The following is a 21577-nucleotide window of genomic DNA, read 5'->3' on the forward strand; positions in this document are numbered from 1 at the left end:
AAAAACAGCTTAATCAGCTTAATTAAAATTAAAAATGTATAAAAACCAGTGTAATTAAAATCCTACAAAAGTTTTTCAAAGAGAAAAAGAGATATTTTTATCTTTCAGTTCAGGGAATTAAAATTCTTAAAGGAGTTAGTTATATAATTGATAATCCTCTCCAACAATTTTTATCTCATTCACTGCTGCTGAACTTTTATTAAAATTTAATGAATTTTATTATCTATTACTTGTTAAGATGATTCCCTTAGGTAATTAGTTTACTATTTTGTAACCAAGTATAAAAATATATAAATTTAAATTTTAGTTATTTATTTAGGTTATAATTTTTCACAGTATAAGCATTTTCGAGTTTTTCTTATTACATTGAATAAAACGCAGCACTTAGCGTTTTAAAATTTATAACAATATTTTCTGAAATCCTATTGGGATTCAACAATTTTTTTTTAATCTTTTATTTATTCATCTATTCATAGAATACTAAAAGGCTTAAACCTAGTAACAGTCATTATGATAGATAATAATAAATTTTTGTGAGGTTTGAAAAATGTTGACCGGGACTTGAATCTGGAACCTTCCGTTGAAAAACAGAGGTGCTACCACTCCACCACGGTGATCATCTTAGTGATTGACTAATTCATATTTCGTAGATCCTTATTTACTTCTATACTCTACTTAAAATCCTTTATTTTAAATCAAAATATATTCCCGTTTTCAGTTCAATTTTGTACATTCTTTATCTTTTTTTTAATAGTTTTCTTCATATATGTTACGTGGAAAAATCAACTGGAAAAAGGGCTATCTGGTGAAATCTGACTACACTAAAGTGTAAAGTAGATTACCATGAAATTGTTTATGATAAAATCGACTTTCTAAAACTTGTTTTTTTGTATTACTTTATTTACTCAATATTCTCAGAAATAAATTCTCTAAGAATATTGATTGTTTATTGGCTATTTAACAAAATAAATTTACAGAAAAAAAAAAGCATTTTTTACTACAATTTTTTAGGCTTTGTTACAATTCTCTCAATAACTTGTAGATTTGTACAGATCTAGGACCTATTTAATTAAATTTTTCAGATCAACAAACTAAATTACAGCAGCTAAGTTTGGGTTCCAAGAATTTCAGGACGGCTTCATTTTACCCTCAGCGAAGAAATTAGGGTGAAATAATTTGCCAGCCTTTGGTGACTTGACAATGAAACAGTTTCCAAAAAAATCTATAGCAGAACATTTTTTCTTTATATTGAAGTCCCAATCAGCTCCAGTAGTATTGTCTTGCAACTTTAATTACTTATAAATATACATATTAAATTTAATATTTTAATTTACAGTAAAACAGTAACAATACATCAGTGTGTTGCACTAAAATAGAAAGTCAACATTAATTCCTTAACATAGTGTTTTATAAAATAAAAAATCTGATGCAGACACCACAGGACACTTCTATGTACGCCTATTAAATTACATATACACATTTTTTTGCAATCAAAGATTAATAGTTATTAATAAAATAATATATTTAAATTACAAAAAAAAAAAAAGAGGAATGAAGTCAGATTCGAACCGAAGTGCCTTCCTCTTGTACGATCCAAATATATGATTAATTAAAATTTCACTTGTCTATAACTCTGGAACCAATGAAAATAAGTTCCACTTATGATATGATGTTGAAAAGCTATCAATGAAGGCTGTTTACTGCAGTTAAAAAAAAGTCCAAAATCCAATCTTTTTTTGGAATTTCGACTTTTTTGGACACTTTTGGTCCAGTCGATTGCAATTAAATATAGAAGTGCACAATTAGATGTTACAACAGTCATAAATCCAAAATTTCAACATTCTACAGTTAATCGTTTCTGAGTTATGTGAGATACGTACGTACAAACGTCACGCCGAAACTAATCAAAATGGATATTTCCGTTGAAATTTGAATACCGAAATATTTTACGATCACAATACTTCTTCGTACAAGAAAGTAAAAATTGATACTAAATCTTCACTAAATATTCAAAGTTATCATATTTTATTTTATTCTTTCTTATCCTTATAATTAATCATTCAATCATAAGTCAGAATCAGTGAGCAAAAATTCTACTTCCTTCTTGAAGACAAAAAGGGTAAATTTCGTTGCAGCTTTTTATTTTAAAGTGTTTCTAAACAACTCATCAATGGAGTTATGTAACTCTGCTATGTATAACAAAATAAGTTAAATCTTTTGTTAGCCACATTAGGCAACCTATAACCAATGTTAAAAACATCAATTTCTGAATAAAAGTTCATAAAGTAAGTATTGCTGGTAAGGTAGGTAATAGCATATAAAAATATTCTATAAATATATCATATGATAAAATAAATAATTTACTTATTAAAATAATTTTTGTATCAATAACGTATAAGAAAAAATATAATATTACTCTATTTACTTAGTAAACTTGTATTAACACTTCAAGTGTTACAATCAAGTTCCAACGACTAGCACTAGATAGGGAATCTTGGAGAGCTGCATCAAACCAGTCAAATGACTGAAGACAAAAAAAAAAAAAAGATTGTAACACTTTATAAGATTACTTTGTAACACAATGAGGGTGCTGTCTCATTTCGATAAAGTTTTTTTTTTTTTTTAATTGTGAGCGAAAAACGCCTGGGCGTTATCATCGCCCGGTAGTTATTATTAAAAAGGTAAATTAAACAGAAATTTTAGCCAAAATAATAAACCACACACGGTGTAAACGTAATATTAACCATATAATAAAAATTTACTAAAACAAGCCAAGAAGGCAAAACAAAACCCAAAACTAATACCACAGACAAAGTTGATATAATATAAAAGCTAAAATAATAGAATAAAGAAGTATAAAAACTTACCCAACTCCGATGGGTTGCGCAAAAATCCCCTCCCCGGATAGTAAAATTAAACACATAGAACTAAAAAATCAAATCGAAAATAAAGGTAAAATTATTAAAAAAACTCTCCTTACAGAAAAACATATATGAGTATATTAAATCCTTTGCAGTAACCCAGTACCATGTAAAAAGAGAAACAACCGTTCCAAAATCCCGCCATCATTGCACAAGATATCACGAATGTTGTTGGGTATATTAAACTGACGACGCAACGCCGCATAACATACGCAGTCCACGAGAATGTGGTGCACAGTCATGCGGCAGTTGCATCGTGTGCACATGTGTGGGTCTTCTCCTGACATTAGATATTCGTGCGTGATCCTCGTATGCCCCAACCGTAACCGGCAGAGGACTACTTCCTCACGACGATAACTCCTGCAAGAGGAGCCCCACGGCAACACTGAATCTTTAATCCGTCGAAGTTTATTATCGACGGCAGCCGTCCAGCCACTTTGCCACCTCGCTAGCAGTGATTGTTTTATATGATTGATAAAATCAAAAGTAGAAACTCGGATGGTGAAAGGAATTTGGATAAACGATTCACTCTTTATTGTGGTATATTATTTAATAATTATTAAAACACGTATCTACATTATAATATCCAGTATCCTTTTTATTTAAAAATTACAGGATAATAATCCTTTTTGTTTCAATAGAACCAAAAAGAAATTTTAAAAAAATGGAAATTGTATTCATGAAATATTGATTCAAAGAAAGAAATAAGTCTGAATAGTTGCTTTTAATAAAATTCAAAATAATAGAAAAGATTAAATAATAGTATAATTTAGAACGAATTGGTAACAAATAAAATGGAACTTATTTAATTTTAATCTAGACTTTAAATTATATTCCATCAATCGTATTGGTGAAAATTTAAATAAAATTTATTGAACAATCTTATCAATCATTCATTACCTAATTTTTTTTTCTTTTGTTAAATTCTTTTCTTCTTTTAATTTAATTTTAGAAATGATACGTATATTCTTTGTACACATATTCTGGCAAAGGATATTTAAATTACTTTCTTTGATACTAATATTAAATATGTAGTCATTGAAATAGATATATCAAGGTAGTAGTGAATAGGGGAAGATTATCATTCCAGGAAGAAAAATATATAAGTCTATACAAGAATACTTTCTATTCATCAAAAATATAATACATTTTCATAATATATTTTTCTTTATATCTCTTTTTATATTTCTCTATATTGATGATTATTTGAACAAGCACACCCGTTCACACGTATTAGATTGTTACATAATTACTTCCGGTTTTTTGGGGTTTTTTTTATAAGAGGATCAATACAATAGGTTGTACAACTTCCGCCTAAATTATAATATCCAGTAATGAAAAATTATTGATAAATAAAAATTAAGCATTTTAATTTATTAAAGAATATATTGTTTTTCATAATATTATAAGAAAAGATTATTATTTTTTTTTATCTATTTTTTTTTCTTTCCATAGCGGAGGAAAAAGCTCTGCCAGCCGCCGTCAGGCCCGCACTGACGGCTGTGCGGGGCTCTCACCCGCTAAAAAACCTCCCCTTCTACCATGCAGGGGCCGGATCTAAGCCATATGGTATGTACAGCCCCTGCATGATCACCCAGGCACTCTACTATCCGAATCCGTGTGACCGGAAGGCGTCTCTAGGGGGCGATCGACGAGCGACGACTCCGAGGAGCCCCTGCCGCAAACCCCCAGAAGCTGGCCTCCCTTGATCACCCGTCATCGAACTCCAAGCCTCCATAGATTCGCATCTACTCAGCCTGCCGTCGCCTCTATTCATCGGCCTTCTCTCGTATTATTGATGCGATCGTAGTCGAGACACACTCCCACTTGTTACAATTGCTGAGCATTACCTATATTATTATCATTCAGAAAAAAGGGATCTAAAGGAATTAAATGAATAAATTTACAAGAAAATATTCATTAAATAATAATAAAAATTAAAAACGATACTGCCAAAATAATAAAAAATAAATAAATTGAACAAAAAAACGACAATTAATCGAGTTACAAAAAGAAAACAAGGTGTGTAAATAAAGGATTAAACATCGTTATGAACGTCGGTGAGGAAGCAGGGGTACTCCTGACCCTTCACGCTGAAAAGATCGTCCCGGCGAGGGTGCCCCCGTTAGAGGCCAGACACCAAAGGACTGAGTCCTGGCTACTGAATTGGGGCGGCTGGGAACGGCATGGCCGGGCCTGGCGCTGCTCCTTCCCTGAGGTTAGAGGCGGTGGCCTCTCCCAGAGCCATGTATATGCTTAAATGCGGAACCGGTCCTGGGAGGCAGGGAGAAAAGAAGAAAAAAAATCATCGTTATCCAATATTTAAATAAATAAAATAATGAGTGATCATTCAACTTTCAGGCAATTTTAATTTGTTTAAATATATTTTTCATGTTGTAAAAATTGTAGGTTGATGATTAAGTCCTCACCAGATATTATTAGATCGATAAGAAAATTTTGTCCTTCAATGAAAATATTCAGATGTAGTCGGGGGGGGGGGGAGTTCTTTAATATAGAATAATTACTATTCAGAGCTAATTAATATAGGACAATTACTATTCAGAGTCCGCCGACTGCATTTATATATTTTTGATGAAGGACAAAAGTTTGTTTGTTACCAGTTGATGGTGATTGGTCTAGCCTCGCATCACCACTAGTTTCATACGCAGTCCCCAAGGAGAAAACCCATTATTATTAAACAGAAATCTGTTTAATTTATTTAATATTATTTTATTTTATTTAACGTAAATTTAATTCTATTATTTTTGTAATATTTTTCATTCGATTGATTTGAATCATTCAGTTCAAAACCAGGTAACACAGTGAGAGGTAGAGGCTCACAATTTACAGTTCATTAATTCATTAAAGTTTGTGGTTCAACCAGCAAATCTCCACTACTATATATGTACACACACGTATATATATATATTCGAATAGCCTATGACACTTCCGGTAATGTATGGATTCCAGCGTGGGGTCATACATCTAAATCGGTTGTGCTGCTACGATAGAACAAACTAGAACAAACAAACATATATATATACATATATATATATATATATATATATATACACCCTAAATACATTACAATCTTTTATGGGCAATCGTGTTAAAATAAATATAACTGAATGATTTTTAACCAAATTATTTAAAAATTAATTATATCTTCTCTACAGTATAAGACTGATTTAAAACCCCTTTGGTGCGAAAAAGAGAAATAGGGGAAAATGGGAAAAGACAGATAATTGAATAAAATCATTAAAAGAACAAATGGAAATACTTATTTCCTAATGAAATTGAAATAAACAATTAAAAGAAAAAATTAAATCAGAGTATTACATCATCATATTATTCCATTGATGATTCGTGGTTGCGAAACATGAACCTTCACAGAGTAATCAGTAAATTAATAGGTAAGAGTGGGATTATATTAAAAGTGAGTTAGATAATTGAGAATGAGACTAATACAGAAAATATATGGAAATTAATATAGTAAAAAGAGAGGAACTGGGCCAGAACAAACAGCCAGAATCAACGATAGAAGGTGGACTAAGAAAGTATTAAATTGGAATTCGTTGACTTTGAAAAGAAGCAGAGGGAGGCTGAAGAGGAGTGAGAAGCTGGGAGGAAAAATTCAGAAGGGTTTGTGAATGAGAAAAAAGAGTAGTAACCGGAGGAACAAAGTGGGAAAAGTTAAATAAGGTGTACAGTACTAAATGACTAATCAAAGTCATACAACTCGTTCCTTTTATTATTTGTAATTTTTTTTCTATTTACGATTCAAGTTTTCCTTTTTATTTACTTTTTTTTTTTTTTTTTAATAAAAGCTTTATAAAAGGGTTTTTTTCAAATATTTTTTATTTTCCGTACCATAATCTCTATTTCTACCGCTTAGCTCGGTTATTGCTATATCGGCATTGCTATAAAGGAAAAGTTTAGAGATTGGCCAAAATATTAGGTATCGAAAATTTAGGTTTTTGAAAATTTTCAGTGTTTCAAGACGCCCTTAGTTTGCAAAACACAAAAACAGTTATAGAAGTTTCCAAAAGATGTATTTACGTGTTTTGGCATTTTTTTGTTATTATCCCCAGATTAACTCAACATAAATTCCTTTTAAAATGGTTCAAAAAATTTCTATATATGGTCATTGATGGTATTAACTTATGGAGAAAAATTAAAATACAGATTAAAGGGTAGTATCCAATAATTTTTTATTTTTTTTATATTTGTCATAGATAATTGAGCTTGAATGGGATGAAAATATTTACTAGCATATTTGATATTTCAAAGTTTTAAGTCAATCGGATTTTTATTTGCGGGAGAGAATCAGCATTATTGTTTTCCTCATATCTCAAAAATCTATTGGCAATAGAAGTTGAAATTTTGTATAAATATTTGGCTCTTTATATTAAAACTTTAGTCCAATTATTTTTTAATTAACTTCTAATTCTTTGCCAATCTTCTTGACGGAGTGGTAGCCTCTCTCTTTCATCCGGAGGTCCCGGATTTGAATCCCACTCAGGCATGGCATTTTTCATACGCTAAAAAATTTTCATTTAATATCCCCATGCACAAGCGTCCAGCTTAAATGGTGAATTAACCATCCAAAAAAAAAATTCTAACCCATAAAACAAGGGGTATAACAATACCATTTTTATTTTTTTTATTTTTGCTTGATATCACACCACATAAGCTGGAAGCTTGTACGTGGAATATGGAAATGTAACGTATGAAAAATGCCGTTCCTTACCGGGATTCGAACCCGGGACCGCCAGTTGGAAATCCGAGACGCTACCACTCGCGCCACGAGACCGGCACGATTTTGTGGATTAACTTTTTTTTTTTATTGCTAAACTATATTTTTTTAGCCTATTTGAATAACATTCCACCAAATTGGGGCATGAAATAAATATTTATTCCAGTAAATAAACATCTAACCCCCCCCCCCCATACAAATAGACAAGGGGCGGAATGCGACCCATTTTTTTCAGTTTTAATATTGATAAGTGATACCCATAGTATCAATTTTAATTCAACTTTGAAAATCCAGCTGTATCTATTATTTATGAAGACAATTAGGACTTTTTTTTTAAAAAAGTAGGCACCATGGGGGCCGAAATTAAAAGATTTTTGAATTTTATAATTTCTAATAAAAGTTGTGACTGTTACTAAAATTGCTATATTTACCGTAGCTATCGAGCAAGAGAATTGTCAAGTAGAACCTAAAACTTTTTGTTAAAAACTATGATCAGTAATTACTCTAAAGTATAATCTTGATTATTAAAACGTCATTTGATCAAGATGGTAAACTGGGACCCAAAAAGTTTTTCATTTTGATTTATTTTTTTCAATTATACTTTTAATAAAGTAAGTTTTTAAAGTAAAAACATCATTTGATGGAGTTGCTTAAATTTGGCACCATGTTTTCTGGTCAATATTATAATAATCTTTTTCGTAATTCAACACTATATATTGCATAATTAAATCATTAATATTTTTAAATCCTGCAGTATATTTGAAATAAAATTTGTCAAGAGCAAAGCCGGGAAAGTTATGTATACTTTTGCCGGCTTTTTATTTTTGTAAAAGTTTATTTTAGAAAATACGTAAAAGAAAAATAATAATTTATTTTATTTATTTATTCATTCTTTTATTTGAATGATTTTTAATTTTCTATTGTATGATTAAAAGGTAACTACGTTAAAATATTTTATGAACTTACAGCTTTTATAAAGAACATTTTATTTTAATCTTATCATTGAAAATATCTGATAAAATCACATGAACAAAATAAAAATGTATTGATTCCACTGTCACATTATAATATACAGAGTAAAATCGTTACTTAAGTAATGAAATTTATGATTTCTTTTACTTTACATTCTAATCACGTTCTGCGTCATAATAAAATAATTCATAAATTATTTTTATATAAAGAAACCGTCATATGAAGGATTTTTCTTTAATTATCTGAAGGATTAAAAATAACTTCAATACAAGAGAGGAGTTACACATAGGCTCTTAATAATATCTAGCCGAACCCGTGCGAGTCCGACACTCCCCCATTTGTGGGGTGTGCGTAAATGGTATTTCTCAGACTCATCTATAACAAAAACAAAACAATACAAGAGAGGAGTTAATTATTAGAATTTCAGACTATACAAAATAACCCACCGGGTTGGTCTAGTGGTGAACGCGTCTTCCCAAATCACCTGATTTGGAAGTCGAGAGTTCTAAGGTTCAAATCCTTGTAAAGGCAGTTTCTTTTATACGGATTTGAATACTAGATCGTGGATACCGGTGTTCTTTGGTGGTTGGGTTTCAATTAACCACACATCTCAGATATGGTCGAACTGAGACTGTACAAGACTACAATCATACATATCATCCTCATTCATCCTCTGAAGTAATATATGAACGGTAATTCCCGGAGGCTAAACAGAAAAATAAAGAAAGAAAAGACTAATACAAAATATCCTCATTGAAATACGGAAAGCCACCAAAAACACTGTTCTTCAGGGAGTTTGTAAGTTGATTTTATTATTTGTGTTTGTATTGTTATATTTTTTAAATGTTTAATTCTTCTGATGAAAATCTTGTTTCGTTTAATATATTAATAAAATCTGGCACATTTTTAATGTGTGACTTTATTCATCAGAATCAAACTTCTACAAGTATGTTTTTAAGCTTTTAGGTGTTTATTACCCTTAACCCATCGGGTTGGTGTAGTTGTTAACGCGTCTTCCTAAATCAGATGATATGGAAGTCGAGAGTTCCAGTGTTCATGTCCGAGTAAAGTTAGTTATTTTTACACGGATTTGAATACTAGATCGTGGATACCCCTGTTTTTTGGTGGTTGGATTTCAATTAACCACACATTTCAGGAATGATCGAACTGAGACTGTACAAGACTACACTTCATTTACACTGATACATATCATCCTCATTCATCGCCTGAAGTATTATCTGAATGGTAATTACCGGAGGCTAAATAGGAAAAGAAAGGTGTTTATTACCCATTTAACAAAAGTATTTTACGCCAAATATAAAATACTGTTTTCCGACTCAAATCTTTTGTCTTTTACCCGAGATTTCTCAAAGACTACAAAAATACAGATCTGGGAATATTTTTATTTCTTTATTATTGTTTTTTTTTTTTTTGAGGTTGATATAAAATCATTAAATGTATTCCTTAAATTTGAGGTCCAAGAATTAAAGTCAGATCAAGATTACGTTAGGACGAAATCATTCACCAGCCGACTCATTAACAAAATATTTTCGAATTTAAGTTTATATGAAATTTCTTCTTTATATTCATCAGTATAACATGGCCTGAAAGTTTATTACATTCTTCGTGAATCACTCTGTATGTACGTAAATTAAATTTATAAACCATATTCTAAGTTAAAATTGAAATTTTATAAAGTATGTTGAAAATTTATCTTTGAAAAAATCATATCATCAAAAATGTTCCAAAATCATAAGCGATTAAAAAAAAACAAACAAATCACTTTTCCGCTTAAAATAAATGAATTATACTAAATTATATTCCTGTAATTCAGCAAAATTTATTTGCATGGAATAAATGGGTATAATCAGAATCTTTAACTATTTATTTTTATTATTTATCCCTTTGATTTATATAATTTTATTAGCGAGTTAATAGCTTCCTACCTAGCATCATTCATGGACGTTTATAGTAATACAGTATAAATGTAATTAGTGGAAAGAATAATAATTGTAACAAAAATCATCTTTCTAGTTTTTTGTATTACAAATATATATATATATATTGTAATCAGGGAATCATAAACCCTTGTGAAATGCATATAAAAGAGAAATCAAAATGTTGTTCTTTTAAATGTACGTATATGCATCATTTAGTAATAAACTAGGAATAGGAGAACCAATAATGTTTAAACTTGACATGAAAACTGCTATATATATTGCATTGATTCTTGTAATATTTGAACTCAAAGTGGTCTGAGGGAGAATGAATGAGGTGGATTAAGGGTTCATATTTTCTTGACTAATTAAAATTTTATTCAGACGAGTTTTCCAAAATTAAGAAATAAAGATATTACCTAAGTTTTTCTTCTAGCTGAAGTATTTATTTATTTTTTTTAACTTATACTCATATTTTCCGGGAACGTTTTGCAACATGATGATTTGATTTTTTTTAACAAGTATGTTTAAAAGAAAATTCAACATATGTTTTTTTTTTAGACAAAATTAAATTATCATTTTAGTTAAATTAATCCCTTTTAAATTTAAACATATTTTTAAATAAATAATTATTTTGTTTACGTTTATAGGTTTACAAAAGGATATAATAATGAAATTACTTTTCAAGATATTCTGAACATTGATTGGTCAGTTAAGTATCGAATAAACATGTAAAAATAGTAAATATTATTTAAAATACTAAATAGCAATACCTGCTTTGAATTTCTTTTTATTAAACGTATCGACTTATTTTAATTTTACAACAGTTTAATTAAATCGGAAGTAGTAAAAAAAAATGTTTGTAGTAAAATAAGTTTAATAATACCTTTATTCAATTTTTTTTCAATTTAATTAAAAATGAAATGTACAAATTAGATTTTACAATAAATTTATTTACAAAGAGATCTATTGATTTAATTTCCAATTTAAATATTTTTCATGCTGTAAGATTAAAAAAATATTAAATGAAATTGAATTTTTTTTTTACAAAAAAAAACCAATTAAAACTATAATACATGAATCAAAAGTATAGAAATCCTTCAACAACTTTAAGAACCGTTCAAGATAGAATACCGTAATTTTCAGAATAAATTATTGGTCAACTACTTTACTTTTTGACAAGAAAAAGGATTACAACCCCTTCTTGGAGGGTTGAAACTCGGCCTCCGTGGCGCGAGTGGTAGCATCTGGGCCTTTCACCCGGAGGTCCTGGGTTCGAATTCCTGTCAGGCATGACACACGCTACAGAACACTCATCTCATCCTCTGCGGAAAGAATTGCTTGACTGCGGACCCGGAGATTAAACAAAAAACACCCTTCTTGGGGGTTGGTCAGTCTTCAGGGGTTGTAACTCAAATATTTTAAATAGTAACGCATTTTCTGTGATACATTATTTTAAGGTAAAAAAGATGATATAAATAAAATGTTTATATGAAGTCTGTACCCAAAATGGCGAGGAGATGAATTTTGGATTTTAAAAATTACTAAATTCTGGATGTTCAAATAATAAAATTAGATTAAAAAAATTAAACTGAATTAAATAAAAATTTAATCTAATTAAAATGTATTTTAAAAGTGAAATTTAATTTTAAAATATTAAAAAATTGTATTTATTCCAACAATTTAATGTGTAAATAAATAAAAAATATTGTCATCTAATTAAGCTGATCAGCTGATTATTGATGGTCTCTTACCATTTTTGCATAAATGAAGCCTTATTTCATTGTTAGTCCATTATTTATTATTTTCATTGAAATATTCCATTAAGTGTTTCATTACTATCCTGTCAGTTTCTCGTGAGAATTTATTGTGATCGGTTGGTTAATTAATTTTGCCTACCTTTACCACATTAGTAAGCAATTTTGTTATTTACATCTTTTTTATCTTAATTATTTCTAAAATATTATCAGTAAACAGAATTTTGTACATTGCATAAATGCTATACGTATTGTCGAATAGAAATTCTATTCTTAGCTCTGTATTAAAAAATAAAGGTTTACTTATAACTTTGTCGTGAACGACATTAATATGTGAAAATTGTGAACAACCACTACGTTATTCAAGAGATCTACGGTAATAGGCGGAATCATCTGTTATTGTTTACAAGTTTATTAGTGAATTAGTGTTAACTTTTTGTGACCCAAATTTCAGAAATGTATATTTATCAGAATAAAAATAGCATCAACAATAATTAATATTCTTCTGATTTCTAGATGAATTAAACCAAAGTTCACATTTTAAAAGCAGATTGTTGGTTGAACAATTAAAATTTACAAATTAAAAACAGCAATATATATCGCTTAAATTATTCTGTTACATTAATTAAACTGTTATTTACAAAAATAATTGATTTATAAAATGATTTATTTTTGAAAAATCATTTTAGCTTTTTTATTTGCCATTTCAAAAGTTTGGTTTGGATTATATTTATAAGTTGAGATATTCCGTGCATTGCAATTTTTTTTGAATAGTTTAGTAATCCTGGATTGTATGCAGTTTGCTTCCGAAAACAATCAGCTTGTTAACTATGAGACGAAAAGGTGTATCTCGTACTTTGTTGTTCAGTGTGTTCATCGAATTTGAATGATTAAGACCGGGTCTTTCCGTGTGCGCCCAGTATGATATTAGCTTTAGCACAACGAATAATTCTAGTTGAATACGTCTTCCATGAGCATTATGAAAGATTAGTTTTCCTTTAGATTTTCAGGTACACCGGTTCCTAATAAACATAGTTTAAGAGTGCCAATCGAGAAATTTAGGGAGATGGGATAGGTAAAAGACTATGAACGAAGTAGCAATTCCATCGGTATTCGATGAAAGAAACTGCAAGACATATCAGCTACCAACAAATCCATCCAAAATTCGGCCCAACATGTTGCAACTGTAAACAAGGTAATCTGCAGAAAGCTAGTCTGTAAAGGTAGATTAGGCTACAGACTTAAAAGACAGTCCGTAGAAATTATCATCCCAAATAAAATGATAATGTTCAAATGTTACTTCACAGATTGGGGAAAGCGAGTTCTAAACTATGAATGGTTTCTATTGGAGTATTCTGTCGATAATTTGGACTATGTTTTCTTTACAAATTATAGTTCTATTTATCACGGTATGGGCACTCATAGAGCTCAAATGTATGGTTTATGAACAATCCAAATGCAGTACATGAAATTTCTCTACATGACCAGATAATTGGGATGCGGATTCAAACTACCAGAAAATGAATATTCAGCCCAATACTTTTCACAGAAACAATAAATTCAGCTCGTGATTGTGAAATAATTCACCAATTCACAAGAAAACTAAACGTAGACGAAGTAATAAATAATGCTTAGATTCCACAAGATGGCAGAACCGCTCATATAGTATGGCAGTTCATAAATTTATTGCAAGAGGCTTTCGGAGATCGAATCATTTCGAAGGGCTTATGATCATCTCGTCCAGATTGAAACCCACAGATTATGCAAAAAGTAATGTTTAACGAGGAAACCCCCACAGTCTCTAGGAACTTCTAACTGGTATTTACAAAGAACATTCCAGATGAGCATCTTCGAGAACAAGCAGAAACGCATGCAGAAATTTCGGAATGTTTATGGGGATTATTTTCAATAGCTATTGCAAGGTAAGTCAATTTTACGTATTTTTGTATTAGTAAATCATAGGTTTATGGTTACTTTTCAAACGCAGTTTTAAATATTAGAGTGTTCCAAAATACCTTGTGCATAATAGTTACTACTACTACTATATAATTACTGTAGTTACAGTCGCTACTGGGCGTAGTTTCGGGGTACCGAACTTTATCGTATGATGCATTGTGCGTGCTTTCTTCGGTGCTCCCGATAGAATTGCAGATTAAAGGAGGAAGACTAAGGGCATCCAGTGTAGCCAAAGATGAGGCCAATTCTATAATACGGGAACTATGGAAGGTGGCATGGTCGGGTTCAGCAGTGGCCGCATGGACCAGAAGAATTATTCCGGACCTGGATGCTTAGCTAGATCGCTCTCATGGCGAATTAGATTACCACACAATGGACGTCATGTCGGGACATGGCGCGTTTGAACAATACCTGCATAGGTTTGGCAGGAGAGATTCACCCATCGGCTGTTACTGCGAGGCGGTTGACGATGCCAAACACACTATTTTCGTGTGCAGACGATGGAAGGAACATCGTATAAATGCAGGACTGATGCATACCCGACCGGAGCAGCTCTCGGAGTGGCTCTTGGCTCTATCCGGAAACTGGCATAATTTTGCAATATTTGCAAGAGCAGCTCTCGGAATAAAATAAGACGATGCAAGACGACTTGGATACTGAGGGTTTTAGTTTATAGCAGTGCTGGGCGGACAGCCCCGTTCTTGAGGGCTCACATGCCCTTGTGTGTGGGTTCCCGTGATGAAGCAGGGGAATCCTGGGGTCCGTTAGGTGTGAATTAATGAAAAGACCGAGACCCGGCCGGCTGTGTGGGTTCCCGGATATAATTTGACGGCTTCGGCTCCTGCACCGTCGGTTTGAGTCTGGCAAAAGGAAAGACCGAGACCCGGTCTCCGGCGGGAGGGCTGGGAACGGCATATCCGGGCCTGGTTTGTTCCGTCGGAGATTAGAGGCAGGCAATTAAAAGATCCAGAAAGGACACTCCCCAAGTCAAGTATACTTATTGGATGTCCGGCTCCGGGATGTAGGGGGAAAAAAAGAAAAAATAATGTAAATTAATTGATTTAATGTTAAACCAAAAATTAAATTTAACAGAAAACAAAACTAGTTTTTTTTGGGTTTTTTTTATATAGACGTGAAACAGATAAGTTTTCTAAAAAAAAGGATAATTTTGTTATTTACTTACCATAAATGTATGTACAATATTAAAAAAAAATAATATAAAAATGATTTACTGGGAAACAACAGAATTTTTTTATTTATTTATCTTCTTTATTTCTTCTTACAATTATTACTAATAACTTATTTATTCTTTTTTGTTTGTAACTTGAGCTCAGACTATCATGTAATGGTATTGTTTTATCAGAAATTTATGCAATTTTGTCGGAAACAATTTGTTAGATAGTTTTCACTGATTAGAACTTTAAATGTTAACGTTTAACGATTCACCTTGTAGTATATTCAAAAATAAAAATAATTATAACTTTTATGAGACTAATAATTAATAAAAAAAATTCACCAGAAAAGTAAGAATGGCTATTTTTTGCCCTATACTAATGATTTTATGTATAAAAATATTATAGGGCAAAATATACATAAAATCATTAGTTTCAAAGCTGTTATGAGCAAAAGTAGTTTACAAACGTAAAATTTATTGCGCAATTAAAAACATAAAGTTAATGAGAGAACATGAATCAATTATTTATTCTACTTATAGAAAGGTAAATATAAATGAGATAAGCAACTGTTTCAACATTAGTTAAAGCAATTGCCCAAAAGTGATTCATTTTATGCAATGTTCGTTATGCTAATTTCTATTCCAGAATTAAATACCGAGCGATCTCTCTCGAATTTTCAATCTACCATCAACCAGATTCCACCTTTATATCTGTGCTCACATAAATGAAAACAAAAAAAAAATCATGAAATTGTTGTTTTACTTTTTAAATCATACAGAATTTAAAATCGTTTTATATTTTCGTATCAGAATAAAAAGTTTAATGTTCTTTTTTTAAAACTTTCAATCAAAATGCAATGTTACAAACATAGTTTGTATATACAATATGTGTTTGCATATTTCAGATTAATCTAAAGTTTTAGTATAACAGGTTTTTTACGTAGTTTACGATGATAGGTTTTTTATATTTGTACTTTTCCTTAATAAAATAATTATCTCTTATAAAAATATAAATCACCTTAGTTTAATCACCTTGGTTTATTTTATTTTTTTTTTGTCTTCAGTCATTTGACTGGTTTGATGCAGCTCTCCAAGATTCCCTATCTAGTGCTAGTCGTTTCATTTCAATATACCCTCTACATCCTACATCCCCAAGAATTTTTTTACATACTCCAAAACGTGGCCTGCCTACACAATTTTTCCCTTCTACCTGTCCTTCCAATATTAAAGCGACTATTCCAGGATGCCTTAGTATGTGGCCTATAAGTCTGTCTCTTATTTTAACTATATTTTTCCAAATGCTTCTTTCTTCATCTATTTGCCGCAATACCTCTTCATTTGTCACTTTATCCACCCATCTGATTTTTAACATTCTCCTATAGCACCGCATTTCAAAAGCTTCTAATCTTTTCTTCTCGGATACTCCGATTGTCCAAGTTTCACTTCCATATAAAGCGACACTCCAAACATACACTTTCAAAAATCTTTTCCTGACATTTAAATTCATTTTTGATGTAAACAAATTATATTTCTTACTGAAGGCTCGTTTAGCTTGTGCTATTCGGCATTTTATATCGCTCTTACTTCGTCCATCTTTAGTAATTCTACTTCCCAAATAACAAAATTCTTCTACCTCCATAATCTTTTCTCCTCCTATTTTCACATTCAGTGGTCCATCTTTGTTATTTCTACTACATTTCATTACTTTTGTTTTGTTCTTGTTTATTTTCATGCGATAGTTTTTGCGTAGGACTTCATCTATGCCGTTCATTGTTTCTTCTGAATCCTTTTTACTCTCGGCTAGAATTACTATATCATCAGCAAATCGTAGCATCTTTATCTTTTCACCTTGTACTGTTACTCCGAATCTAAATTGTTCTTTAACATCATTTAATGATGTTAAAGAACCTTCGTTTAATTAATTTAAATTTTTGTGTTATAAGAAAATTAATAATTGCAGTAAAAATATCAAATTTGTATATTCATTATAGTTATTAAAATTACTTATTACCCTTCACTATTCTAAAATATTTCCTGTATGATTTAGAAAAAAGCATTATTTAATTAGTTTCATCATCATTAAGATTTTTTTCTACCGTATTAATATATTTCTTTTGTAAATAAATATAACTCTTAATTTTTTAGTTAATTTTGAAATATGTATACATATTTTCTTAAATCTCACAATTCTTATTTCAGAAAAAAATTATATATATATGCACGCACAAATATAACGAAAAGAAAACAAAATTGACCTATCTGACAAATCTATTTTTTATCTTTTATTTTTGCTTCAACTACGACCTTATTGAAGATTTCGTGATTTTATTGGGTTTTATTTCAGTTGGGAATAAAATCAAATAATCCATCCCACAAATCAGCCAATTACTATTTTCCGTTTGGGCCTAATTAATTGTATTTGTTCTCTCTCAATAGTAGCAACAACAAATAAAGTTTCTCTGACCATATATCTATTTCCAAATTTAAAAAAAATAATTTATAAAGCTTGTTGTTGGTCAGGGAAATAAAAAGAAAAAAGTTGTAATTTACTTCGTGTTCTAATAAAAAAAGAGGATATATTACAGTAATAATAAAATGAGAAAATATTATAAATAAAGCTTTTTCTCGTATGTACATCATAATATTTTAGTTATACTGTACCTATCCGGTGAATATAATTTCTGTTTAAGTATGTTAAAAAAAAAGAAGAAAACCATAACAACTCTACCATTATGTTAAACTCTGTCTCACAGAATGGACTAATGTTAAAGCGTGAAAACATTTATGATACTACACATTAGATATAATGAAATAAGTTATATGCTTGACTTTTGAAAAAAAATTTGTTTTTACACCTTCAGAAATAAAACCAAAATATACATTATTTAGGAGTACATACCCTCGAAAAAATTTCGATTTCAATAGTACATGTTTATTAAAATTAAACAATTCTAAAAAAAAAAAATAGAATAAATGTTTTATATTTAAGTCGGTAAATGTTTTATTTCGTAGATACAGTCATATAATAAAAATTTTAAAAATGCAATAAATGAAATAAATACAGTCAAAAGAAAATAGCAAAAAATTAAAACAAGAAATATAAATTTTAGACAGAAAATCAAAATAGTTGTTATTTATTTATAATATATCAAAGAAATAAAATAATTTTTATTACCGTTTTTTTAATTCTTTTATGGTCAACAATACGCAGAGCCGGGTGTTTCAGCGATTAGAACGAAACAAATCTAGTGACATGATTGATTAAATATAGTTAATATTTTTTTATTAAAAATATTATAGCATGATGAACATCTCGCGAAAATAAACCGCAGTAGGACTGTATTGACACAGCTCCCGTATACAACACAAAACGAAAATAATGAAATGTAGCAGAAATAATATAGATGGACTAATTAATATAAAAATAGGAAAAGATTATGGAGGTAGAAAAATTCTGTTATTTGGGAAATAGAAGTACTAAAGATGGACGAAACAGAAGCGATATAAAATTCCAAATAGCATAAGCGAAACGAGCTTTCAGTCAGAAGCATAATATGCTTACATCAAAAATTAATTCAAACGTCAAGAAAACAGTTTTGAAAGTATATAATTGGAGCGTAGCTTTATATGTAAGTGAAACTTGGACGATCGGAGTACCTGAAAAGAAAAGATTAGAAGCTTTTAAAATTTGTTGCTATAGGAGAATATTAAAAATCATATGGGTGGATAAACTGACAAATGAACAGGTGTTGTGGCAAATGAAGAAAGAAGCATATGGAAAAATATAGTTAAAAGAAGAAACAGACTTACAGGCTAAATATTAAAGCATCCTGGAATAGTTGCTTTGTTAATGGGAAAGATTGATTGATTGATTGATTTGACAAGTAGATGGGAAAAATTGTACAGGCAGGCAATGTTTGGAATGTGTAAAAAAAAATGTTAGAAATGTAGAATGTAGGGGTATACCGAAATGAAACGACTAGCACTAGATAAGGAATCTTGGAGAGCTGCATCAAACCAGTCAAATGACTGAAGAAAAAAAAAATATCCGAACACAGGTCTGAGTTTTGTCGGATGGTTCCAAAGATTGGGCAATCAACAAGCAGGTGGTACACGGACCATTTGACCTTGCAAGCCTCATAGATCTAAGGAGAGCCAAGTAGGTAAGCGTGGTGTGTCCAAACCTTAGCCAAGTTAAGATGACTCGGTCTCTTCTGTTGCTCGAGGATGAAGGTTTCTCGTTCATATTCCCCAGATGTTGTGTAATGCCGTGGGAGGACTCAGCAGCCAGAATCTTTTCCACTGAGCTCGCAATTTTACACGGACTGATCTCATGAAGCGTCACTCACATGTCGATTGTACTCGGATGTCATTTATTGCAGCTCTCTTGGCAGCATCATCGTCTCGTTCGTTTCCGAGGATGCCACAACAGCCAGGGACCCACACCAGTACCACCATTATTTAAGTAGTACCATCTCCATATTTAAAATTAAGTAAAATAAAAAAAAAAATAAAATAAAATACTTTTAAATAATAACTTCATCGAAAATTAAAATGTAAAGGAAAAATTAGTGGCCAAAATTCATTAATTAAATTAAAAAATGATTTTTTTTTATTTATTAAATTTATATTCTTTAAATATTTAAGTTGTAGTTAAATAGTTAGTATTCCAAATAAAGGAATACTAAGTTATAAGTTTTCTTTTTCTTAATATTTTCACACCAGTAACACCATTTAGTGATTTTAAACTTTAGGAAATAGTGAAAAAGTATCTTTTTTTTAATTTCATTTAGTTATAATTGTTTTCAATTTGTTTTAAGAAAAATAATTTTTTACCTTTCATTTTTTTTCAATACTGACAGGTAGTTTTGTAAGAGTTAATAAATGATTTTCAAAATATTTACAAGTGAATTAATTGCTGATTGGTTTTGAACAGCTATATCACGAAATTTACATTTATCCTCTCTCTGGCCGGAGTTAAAAATACATCTACGTCTCATCAGAACAGACTGATGAAGAAGAATCCTTTTACACAGGATGAAACGGATAAATCAGGATATACAGCTTACCTTATCGAGGTTGGATTATTTACTGTACAAGCTAATTAAAATTATAACTACGAATTATAATATTTTTATTAATAAATTTATAATTATCAAATTAAAGTATTTAAATAAAAAATATTGTACGTGATATTATTTATCTGGTCATAAAAATAATACGAGTATAGTTAGGGAATATAATAACTCTCAGTAAAAAATAAATAACAATACATATAGTAAGATTTTGATCTGAAATCGTATCAAGAACCATTACATTATAATTTAGCGAGCCATTAAAGTCATAAAGGAAAACTATCAACTACGTAGATAAGAAAAATGCTTACTACATCAAAACCATTTTATTACAATATTAGAACAAAAACTAGTAATTTTTGTTATGGACCTAATTAATTTATTTCTTAACAATTTTTTTTTAAATTTATTCTATTTTTAAAAAGTTTAGTTTTTTAAAATATATTTTGTGATAATAATAATAATAATAATAATAATAATAATAATTTATTATTTATTTATATATTTACTGTAATATAATTTACTATATTATAGGTTTAATAGAATAATATTGTTACTAATAATAGATGTATATATAATCTTTATACTTTTATGAAATCGCTAAACGTAACTCAAAAGATGTGGACAAGTGTATGCACTTAGGGGTATTCAACTTCCACTCAGTCCACGTGGCGCCCATACAATAATCACCATCAAACCACCACCCATTACGTTATCCCTCTTTCTCTTTCTAAAATCCCCCCAAAACACCTAAAACACTGATCGATTCGCACACCCCACCTTGATTTCAACCCTCTAACCGCTACCCATCAACTATCTACCCCTATTTCCTCTAACTCTATTTTGACATAAAACACTGATAACATTGTGAAAGTGTAGTTACGTGTGACAGAAATCGAAGTATCCATCCCGGATAGGATCGTAAAATTTCAGATCGGATTTTGATTCATCTTATCTCAACTCTTGACATTTGATAGGCAGCTATTTTGTTGCATTAAAAAAAATGTTTAGGTTTTATTACTTTTATAA

Source organism: Lycorma delicatula, chromosome 10 (assembly GCF_047948215.1).
Source record: "Lycorma delicatula isolate Av1 chromosome 10, ASM4794821v1, whole genome shotgun sequence".
Taxonomy (NCBI): Eukaryota; Metazoa; Arthropoda; class Insecta; order Hemiptera; family Fulgoridae; genus Lycorma; species Lycorma delicatula.